The following is an 11,233-nucleotide window of genomic DNA, read 5'->3' on the forward strand; positions in this document are numbered from 1 at the left end:
TGTTCAAAGTTAAAACCCACCCCTCTCCTAGAAAAATGAAATATTTTAGGATATATTAAAAGGGCAGAATATTTCCCCTAAAAGAGAAGTAGAAACTCAGAAAGGCAGAAACTCAGCCCCCCTATCTTTGTTAATGGGCCCTTAAGGCCTGGGCCAGTCTATTCTACATAACAAAGATCTACCTCCTTCAGGAAGAGCCATTTAACGGCCCTTCACTGCATCACCTAGCAAGTTTCAACCAAACTTGGCACACAGACAACCTACAGAGTTACCCCTGCATGGTCCCAGGGGAGTCTGACAACCAATCAGGATACATTTCTTGCCACAGGAACAGGAAGCAAGTTCAAAGCCTAACAGAGGATATAAATACACCTCAGTTTCCACTCCATGTGATTAGCTACCCAGAATCTCATGTGTTTGATGGTTCTGCTTCACCCTTTAAACCGTCTTTCCAATCAGCCTCCATGTTTCCAGTGTCTTCCTTCCCACTTGGAATTGAACCCAGATGGACATTTCTTCCAACAATCTTACCTTACCTTACCTTACCTCACCTCACCTTACTAGCTGCCCATCTTACCACAGGGTAACTATTACAAGACTATTGCATGTGGGATATTAATGGTGTTAGGGATAACATTGTTTACCCTAACTTGTTTGGGTAAAAAGTAATAAATAAGTTATCATGGTTTGTTGGTTAAAGTGTGTGTAACTTTAACTACAAGAATGTAATTAAGGGTGTGGTTGTAAAAGCACCATAAAAGAAGCAAGTCAATTGCAGCTCTCTCTCTTTGGCTTAATGATCCCTAATTACTGGATGGATTGATGACTGCGTTTTTCCTTACTGGAACGGAGGAGAGAAAGGAGTGTTGATTTCTCAACGGAGAGAAGAGATAATACGGACTGATTTATTGTAAGTGAACTGATATTGGCTATTCAACATGGATTTTGCAAATTGAGTATCCCCGACTGGACTGACTGAAATGATACATGACTAATGGACCGTTTCTTTTGACTATGCTATAATTCCTAATGGAATAAACTATATTTTTGATAGCACAAGCGTATCTGTATAATTTTTACTGCGTGTTAACTAAAATACAAACTTATCTCACACATTTACCTGTCTGCCTATCTGACTACGCTACACATTCTGTTTAGTTTGTTTTCCTTAACACTTGTTGGGGAATTCAGGCTTAACAAATGGCACGTGTTTTTTTTTTAAAAAAAACTTGGTTCATCTTTCAGGGCTGAAATTACCCTGGTTCGTTTATCTGTTGGCCTTATCTGTTGACAAGCTGTGTCTCTGGTAGCCCACACCACCTGCGCAGGAATCAAAAATGAGCAGCCAGCAAAGGACATTTTCAAGAGCCTCTCTTACAGATTCTGCCTGGAGAACTAATTTGGGCATCTGGAAATACACAGAAGTGGGGCCAGGCAACCCTGGACTTATTTGATAGATAAGTGTGGAATTTGGCTCAGGGGGGCATGATAAATGACGCTTTTGCTTTCAAATGCCTTTCACAAAACAGTAAAAAAAAGAAAAAAGAATTCACATTGGAAGTGGAAAAACTGATTTATATCTGAGAACTGAAACGGTGCTCTGAGGAAAATGACCAGGAGACTAGAAACTAAGTCCTGTGACAGTTTGCTAAAACCTGTGGTTCCAAATAAACACCTATGTAAGGAGACCAAATAAGGTGAGTACATTTAGTTCTGACAAAAGACATCTTGGAGGACAGATTCAAAACAATTGTCATGGAGAAGATCTGGAGAAGCGTTTGTCAAACTTGGCATGTTTAAGACTTGTGGATTTCAACTCCCAGAATTCTGTCCACAGGTCTGTCTAAAATGTCCAAGGAGATTCTCAATCACCCAGGTCCAGGGGTGGGATTCAAAAATCCCAGCAACAGGTTCGCTGCCCAGTTGATGGGTTGGTGTGGCCATGATGGGCGTGGCCTACCAGAACTTCCCCAGAGGGCTGTTTTTTACCTTCCCAAGGGTCCAGAGAAGAGCAGGGGTGGGATTCTACCAGTTCGCACCTATTCGCTAGAACTGGTTGTTAACATTCTAAGCAGTTTGGAGAACCGGTTGTGAGAAGAAATTATTGGCCTAATCCTGTAAGGAAGGAAGGAAGGAAACATTCTGGTGTTGCTTACAGAAACTGCCTCTCCGCTAACCCTTATTACATTCTTGGCAGGACTAGATTTCCTGTCTCTGCTTGTGGGGAGTGACCATTCAAAGTTACAATGGCACTGAAAAAAGTGACTTATGACCCTTTTTCACACTTACGACTGTTGCAGCATCCCCACAGTCACGAAGAGGCCAGGCGAAGAGATGCGTGCCTCGATGTGAGTGATGTTGAGTTGGCACGCCCAGCCAGTCACATGACCACCAAGCCACGCCCATCACCTAAGCCACGCCTACAGAACCGGTTGTTAAAAAAAAATTGAATCCCACCCCTGGTCCGGAGGCTTCCCTTGGGCCTCTGGGAGGGCAAAAACAGCCTCTCCCCAGGCTCTGAAGGCCCTCCAGAAGCTGGAAACAGGCCTTTTTCCAGACTTCTGCTACTTTCAGTTTTCCCCCATTTTTCCCCCTCCCAGAGCCTCCACACCTCCACTACCTGCATCAAAAATTGGCTGCGGGGAGACTCTTGGAAGAGGAAGGGAGGGGTGGGCGGGGCCAACCAGTCGGTTCAAATACCGGTTCAGTGAACCAGATGCAAATTTCACATCCGGTTCGCCCAAACCGATCCGAACCAGTAGTGTTAAGTTCTGAGCATGGGTGCAAGGAACGGAGACGAGTCAGAGAATTAGTGAACTTCAACTCTTTATTAAGGATAAGTAACAGAGCAAAAACCCTGGGCAGCAGCAGCTCTTTTATAGAGCTGGCTGCTGACCCGTTAACCAATGAATTGTGTTCAAACGTTTAAATTGTGCCCAATGAGAGATGTTCAACCAATAGCCAATCAGGCTGCTCCGTAAGGACCAATCCCTGCTCGCTATCCATGGGCCAATCAAAGGTGCAGGATTACGAGCCTGCTTTCTCGTGAGGTTGACAAGTTTTTATTAAATAGTTTTTATTAGTTCATAACAAGTAGAATCCCATCCCTGCCCGGGTCATGATTGTTCTAAAGGTGCTTTTTCAAAAGGCAGCTGGACTTGGCTTGGCTTGGCTTGGCTTGAAAGCATTTCACTTCTCATTCAAGAAGCTTCTTCAGATCTAACTGATTGGTGGGGAATGGAAGGGTTGAGATCCTTTGACTGATAGCAGCAAGGAGTGCAAATCCATCCATTCCCCATCAGTCAGTAAGAACTGAAAAAGAGCTGAAAAGCAAAATGTTTTCAAGGAGAAAAAAAACGAAACAAAAAAGTCCAGATTTTATTTTATAACATTCTCATTGTTGTTGTATTTCTTTATGATCAGTCACTGCAAGTCTGCAGACAATTGCAGCAGGATATGGATGTGATATTCTGCAATTTACACAGGTTGTAGAAAGTGTGGGAAGTATATCCCCAAAGGACAGTGCCAGAAATCTCACAACACCTGAAACCTCTGAAAACAGTGCCAAGAGACTCTGCCCTTCCCCCTTTAAGTAAACCAAGAAGCACCAGCTGAAAAGGAAAACTCAGAGAGCTGACAACTTAGGAAACATTTAAGTAGAGACATTAAGATTAGGGGAATCACGCTAAAAATCAACTCTCCAAGGTAAACCAAAACTCCCTTTTCCAGCCCCCTGACTGATTAAACCCCAAGGACAGGAAAAACAAAAGACCTGGGACCAAGATTAACCCAGTAAAACCAGAAAACAAAACCCAGGGCAATCAGAAACACATCAACAAAACCAGGGGTGGGATTCTACAGGTTGGCACCTATTCGCTAGAACCGGTTGTTAACATTCTAAGCAGTTCGGAGAACCGGTTGTTAGAAGAAATTACTGGCCTAATCCTGTAAGGAAGGCAGGAAGGAAACATTCTGGTGTTGCTTACAGAAACTGCCTCTCTGTTAACCCTTATTACATTCTTGGCAGCACTAGACTTCCTGTCTGAGGAACTTCTCTGGAGTTTTTCCCCCCTCCTTTGCTGGTACTTTGCTTGTGTAGAGTGACCATTCAAAGTTACAATGGCACTGAAAAAAGTGACTTACGACAATATTTCACACTTACGACTGTTGCAGCATCCCCACAGTCATGAGAGGCCAGGCGAGGAGATGCGTGCCTCGATGTGAGTGATATTGAGTTGGCCACACCCAGCCAGTCACATTACCACCAAGCCAGGCCCATCAACTAAGCCAGGCCCACAGAACCTGTTGTTAAAAAAATTGAATCCCACCCCTGAACAAAACCCATCAAGCTGCAGGAGTTTCAAAGGGGAATTAAACATAAAAGGCCGAGATTCACACTCCCAATCTGCTTGCAAACCGGGAACGCTCCATCTGTGTCACTTTTTGCTTCTTACCTTCCTACTGTTGGAAGAAATATCCTTCTGGGTTCAGTTCCAAGTGGGAAAAAGACACTGGAAACATGGAGACTGTTTGGAAAGATGGTTTAATGGTGGACAGGACCACATGGCTTGGAGCTCCAAAGTGAAAAGGACGATCACATGCTTCAGGATGTTGGGTGGAGGAAAAAAAAGGGCAAGATGCTGAGAGACCCTTAGTTATATACCCTCTGTTGGGCCCCACCTTAGTGTTTCCTGTTCCTGCGAAAGAAATGTATCCCATTGGCTATCAGACTCCCAGGGGCGGGGGTCTTAGCTAACTTTGTAGACTTTGTCTGGACCACATTTCTTCACCCGAGTGCTTGGAGATGCAATCTTCCCAGGCCATTTTGTGAGATGGGTAGAGGGCTTTGTTATGTAGAATACTCTGGCCCAGGCCCATTAACAAAGGTGGGGGTGAGCTTCTGCTTCTGAGGTGAGTTTCTGCTTCTGAGTTTCTGCTTCTCTTTTTTGGGGAAATATTCTGCCTTTTTAGTATATCTTAAAATATTTCATTTTTCCTAGGAGAGGGGTGGGTGCTAACTTCCAACACTACATTAAAATAATTCCACTTTCTGGCAGCTGGCTTCTACATCCATTTCTTCTCAGCACCTGTGGTTGGGAACAAACTCAGGAAATTTCTTCCAACAAAAGTACAGGTAGTTCAGACTTACAATCATTCATTTAGTGACCGTTTGAAGTTACAACAGCCCCCCCCAAAAAAACATATCTTATGGCCATTTTTCACACTCATGCCTGTTGCAACATCTCCATGGTCATGTGTTCAAAATTTGGGCCGTTTGGCAACTGGCGTGCATTTTTGATGGTTGCAGTGTCCCTGGGGTCATGGGATCACCTTTTGCAACCTTCTGACAAGCAAAGTCAATGGGGAAGCCAGATTCACTTAACGACCAGGTTACTGACTTAACAACTGAAGTCATTCACTTAGCAATTTTGGCAACAAAGGTCATAAAACTTAGCAATGGAAATGCTGGGCTCAGTTGTGGTCATACGTTGAAAGATTAACATCTTTCCCTCTTGTAAATGTGTAATAACTGCAGATAAACGACTTCAATCCTACTTATAAATATCTTTGAATATTTTAAATTGTCTCTTCATGTCTTCTGACTGAAAACTGTTCTTGCCATAATTAAGCCTGTGTGTGTGTGTGTGTGTTTGCTTATGTTCTCACATGATTCTTTTGCATTTTAGGCAATTTCCAAGGACTCCGGTTCTTTAGCATCAAAGCTCCAGATTCTTATTTTCAAAGGATTAAAATCCATTTGCACCTTTTGTTTTGAAAGGTGTGGTTTTCTGAGCACTGCAAAGTACTGTCAGAAACTCTTTTCATTCCTGACAAAACACAGGGACGATAAAGCAGAGTGGGAGAAAGAAAGGAAGGAAGGAAGGAAGGAAGGAAGGAAGGAAGGAAGGAAGGAAGGAAGGAAGGAAGGAAGGAAGGAAGGAAGGAAGGAAGGAAGGAAGGAGATAATAGAAAGAAATAGATGATAGAGATAAAAATGGATGATAGATATAGATGACAGAAAGATAGATAGATAACAGATAGAAAGAAAAGAGTAGAGAAATCTGAATTTCCGTATATAAAGGCTATGCTGCAGTGGGTTCTGTTTTTAATGCATAAACAAAAAAAATATGGCAGATCAGTTTAACAAAGTCTCTAGAGACCAGGTGTGTGGGATACAGGTCAGGTTCCCCTTTCAGGCAAGCAATAGATTTGTGACAGTGCTGTGGACAGAACACCATCTTAGTGCTTGATTAATAACCCAATTCCCTTTATTCCTTTGGTTTGGGAGTAAGAGATAGGAAGAATTGAGATGAACATTTCCCCACCCACACCCAGTCCAAGGTTTGCCTTATTTATACAGAAGTGATACCAATGTCATTACTTCCAAGCAAAGGTGCACAAAACAGCATCTATGATCAGCCCACATTTTGAGGGGAATTGTAAAGAGTTCAGCGCTACTGCTCGGTCTTCGTTTGTACATCCCATTGTTGGAAGAAATATCCATCTGGTTCACTTACAAGTGGGGAGAAAGACAGCTAGAAACATGGAGGCTGATTGGAAAGATGGTTTAATGAAGCAGAACCATCCAGCACGTGGCCCTGGTACACCTGAACATATAGAGTGGAGTGTGAAGGTTATTTATACCATCTCTTGGGCTTTGCCTTTGATCTTACTGTTCCTGTGGCAAGGGCATGTGTTCTATTGGTTACTGTCAGATTCCCATGGGGCCATGTGAGGTCGTGTTTGTCTGAATCAAGTTTGGTTGGAGCCTGGGCTGAGGTAATGTCCTTAAGAGGTTTTGCAATGCAGTGAGCTCTGCTGCTAGATGGGTTAATCCTATTATGTCCTGGAAGGTCATGTCTTAATCCCATCATCCTGGAGCTGAAGGTCTTTTGTTTTGTAGAAAGGCTGGCCCAGTGGTGGTGGGTGGGCACCAAATATCTGTTGCGGGCAGGGAGCTGGGGCTCAATTTCGGTCTCCCTCTCCTCCTCTCTCCCTCCCTTACCCATCTATCCATCCATCTGTCTCTCTGTCTAAAATTCTAGTCAAAAACATTGATAAGGGAGCCATTGCATTCCTGAGGGTTTGGTTTTTTTGCTGCAAACTGGCTAAAAAGACCACAAACTAACAAAAAGCACCACATATTGTCGTCACATGACTGCAGTACATTGCAACTAGGCATAAAAGTGAGCTGGTTGCAAAGACCCCCAAATGTAGTGATCAGGGGTGGGATTCTACCTGGTTGGACCGGTTCTATAGAACCTGTTGTTATGATTCTGCCTAGTTCGGAGATCTGGCAAATCACGTCACTGGCTGGACCCTCCTCTCCCCACCCATTCACTCCTTACCTAGCATGCGCACCATCAAACGTGCCTGCTAAGTTGCTATTTTCCCTTCCCCCCACCGATCATCAGCTGTTCTGCTGTGCCGGAGATTTAGATTAGCTAGAAACCAGGAAATCATTGCATTTCTTGCTTTCTAGCTAATCTAAAAGCAGAGCTGAAGCTTCCTTAGGACTGAAGTTTCTATTTTTCAGTGCAGACTCAGGTAGCAGATTTCAGAAAGATAGGTCTCTGAGTGAATCTGTGATTCTGTGAGCAACTCAATCTGCCTGCCTGCTTTGCCTGATTTTGGGTAAAAGTTGCTCTTTTTTTAATAAAATATCAATATTTTCATAAATATTTACAATATTTACATATAAGCCACGCCCACCCAGTCACATGAACACCAAACCACACCCACAAATTAGACCACACCCACAGAACCAGTTGTTAAGACATTTGAATCCCACCCCTGGTGGTGATGTGACCACAATGTGTGTGTGTGTGTGTGTGTATGTGCACGTGTTTGTGTTCCCATCAAAACTCTGGAACATGTCAGAAGTACAGTTAATGCTGGATCTCTGTGCTTTATCCAAGAGATTGCTAATCATTGTCACATGGTCCTTCTATTTTTCTTCTCGGACACGTACATTCACACATGTATAAAACAAAGATGGAGCATCTGCCCTTTGAACAAATCAATCAGGACCGTGATGAAGTAAAACTTGAGCAAGCAAGAATCATGAAATTACATCAGTGAGCAAGAATCATGTTGCTTACCGGTAGTTATTCTAATCTAGACCCATAATATGAAGGTGAAATTTAAGGAAGAACACCCTAATGGTTGGAAAAAGCAAAAGCAATTCAGAAAGACCAACAGAAGAAAAAGTGATTAGCTACTATCATTTTTGCAAGGCAGGAGCTTGCAAAAATAGAAAGCAGGCCATTGCTTAATAGACAATTCGGATGGAATTTTGCCCATTGCGTCACAAAGAGTCGGAAGCGACAGAAGAACAATATTATTATCACAAGGGATGACAATTATCTCAATTTTCTCTCTCCAGGAGTAATTTCATTCTATCCCTTTGATCATTCTGATGAACCATTTCTGCAGTTTGCTCTGATCTACAGTCTTCTTTCAAAATCCACAGTGTTATAAGCTTTGTCACATCAGAAAGATAGATAGATAGATAGATAGATAGATAGATAGATAGATAGATAGATAGATAGATAGATAGATATAGATATAGATATAGATATAGATATAGATATATAGATATAGATATAGATATAGATATAGATATAGATATAGATATAGATATATAGGGATAGGGATAGGGATAGAGATAGAGATAGAGATAGAGATAGAGATAGAGATAGAGATAGAGACAGAGACAGAGACAGAGATAGAGATAGAGATATGTTTTCTTAAGTTTTCACGGGTATTTATATGTATGGTATTCAGCTCTGTTTGGGTATTTTCCCATGTCATTATAGTTGTGCTTTTAAAGTTGACGTTTTGGCAGAATCTCATCTGCCATCATCAGGCTTGTGTATTGTGTTGGTCTGTGAGTTAGGCTTTCACAGCTGTTTCTGTTTTAAATTTCGTGCTAGCCTACTGATGTATTAGAATGGTTTTTTCTTCATCCTGATTGGTTGGGAGTCTTGGTCTGTGTTTATTGGTCTTGGAGTTTGCTGTGTTCTGCTTGATTGGTGTTTCTAATATCTTCTGTCTGTTTTGTAGCATTTTTTTTTGTCTTGATTGGCTGACAACATTGTGTTTCCTGTATTGGAGGCTTTTAGTGCGGCTTGGCTTCAAGTAAATGGACAGCTATCATTTATTAGGAAGCTAGGTTTCATCTGGGTGCCTGGTTGGGGTGTGTTTGAGCTGGAGGTATCAGGGGGGGATCTGTTTGTGCCCAGGTGTTTGCCTGGCTTGTGGTGTGGAGATTTTTTTGTTTGTGAGTGCAGGCTTCAAGATAATTGACAGTCTGGTGGAGTCATCTCTTCTATTCATGCTTTCAGGTCTTTTTTCAATCTCTATGGCTTCTCTGATAATTCTGTAGCTGGGGTTTTCTATAGTGGCTAGGGTTTTGGTGCCATTGAAGTCAATGCTATGGCCTGTGGATTTCATGTGTTGGACTAGTGAGGAAGTGTGTTCCAGCTTTTTTACTGCATTTTTGTGTTCATCCAGGCGGGTACTTATTCTTCTATTGGTCTGTCTGATGTATGTGGCAGGGCATGATGTGCAGGGGACTTCATATATGCCTTGGTTTTCCAGGTCAATTTTATCTTTGGGGTTTCTTAGGATGGCTGCTATTTTTCTGTCTGTTTTGAAGGCAGTCTTGATATGATACCTATGTAGTATCTTACTGATTTTGTCTGTAGTACCATTTATGTAGGACAGGACAGCTGTTCCATAGGTCTGTTCATCTTCTAGGTCTCCATTATGTCTCAGTGTGTTTTTGTGAATCAGGCCTGTGATTTTGCTTTTGTGGAAGCTGTTGGCTGTCAGTACTTTAGTCAGGGTGCATATATATACATATATATGTATATATATACATATATATGCATGTATGGCATTCAGCTTTGTTTGGGTATTTTCCCACGTCATTGTAGTTGTGCTTTTAAAGTTGTAGCAATGTTTCAGCAGAGTCTCATCTGCCATCATCAGGCTTCTGTATAGTGTTCATCTGTGAGCAGATGAATAGTCTGTATAGTGTACTGTATAGCAGTTTGCTTATATGCACTTTACCCAAAGCCAGCCAATGAAGTTGTAAATTATAATACCTTAACATGTTGGGTGAAGCTAACCAACTTTGGTCAACAAACCACAGCTTACTGCCTTGTGCCAATAACTACTTTTCAGGCTAACCTGCAGTAACGCAGAAGGCTGTTGCAAGGATAAAATTGGAGGGAAACCTAAATTATGACAAGATAGATCTGATAGTGTTTATAAAACATCTTGAGGCGCTTAAATTTAGGTTTTCACAGTGTGCTCAGAATCCCTTGATCATGTGAAGTGTTAAAACCACTTTATAATGCCTTGGTAAGACTACACTTGGAATACTGCATCCAGTTTTGGTCACCATGATATAAAGAAGATGTTGAAACTTTAGAAAGAGTGCAGAGAAGAGCAACAAAAATGATTAGGGGACTTAAAGCTAAAACATACAATGAACAGTTACAGGAACTGGGTATGTCTAGTTTAATGAAAAGAAGGACCAGGGGTGACATGATAGCAGTGTTCCAATATCTCAGGGGCTGCCACAAAGAAGGGGGAGGAAACTTATTTTCCAAAGCATCTGAAGGCAGAACAATCAAGGAAAGAACCAACCTAAAAACAAGGAGAAATTTCCTGATAGTGAGACAATTAATCAGTTGAATGGCTTGCCTTCAGAAGTTGTGAGTGCTCCACCACTGGTAGTTTTTAAGAGGTTGGACAACCAGTTGTCTGAAATGATATGTACTCCTGCTTTAGCAGAGGGTTGGACTAGAAGACCTCCAAGATCCCTTCCAACCCTTTTATTCTGTTACCCTGCAGTCAAACTCAACTCTTAGTGACTTCATAAACATGTCTGTATGGCTTCCTTGGTAGAATTAAGGAGGCCATTGGGTACAATAGTCTTCCAGGGCTGCCTCCCGATGTAGTTATCACTGAAGATTTCCGAGTGGTCTCCCATCCAAGAACAAACCCACTACGAGCTTAGCATCCTTTGTTAAGTTTGGCTCCATAAATAGACGATGTATTTTGAACGCTAGGTGGCAGTGAAAAGTCGCCTCTCTCACACCTAGGCCACGCCCCCTGGCACAAAGAGGAAACGCTAAGTGGGACTATATGACCCTCACGGCATCCCGTAGCTGCAATTCCTCTCCCAGGGTGACTACGGGAGTACTGACGTTGCCCAGCC

The sequence above is a fragment of the Notechis scutatus genome, chromosome 6 (genome assembly GCF_049901735.1).
Source record: "Notechis scutatus isolate UNSWTSFEM ecotype Mainland chromosome 6, rNotScu1.2, whole genome shotgun sequence".
Taxonomy (NCBI): domain Eukaryota; kingdom Metazoa; phylum Chordata; class Lepidosauria; order Squamata; family Elapidae; genus Notechis; species Notechis scutatus.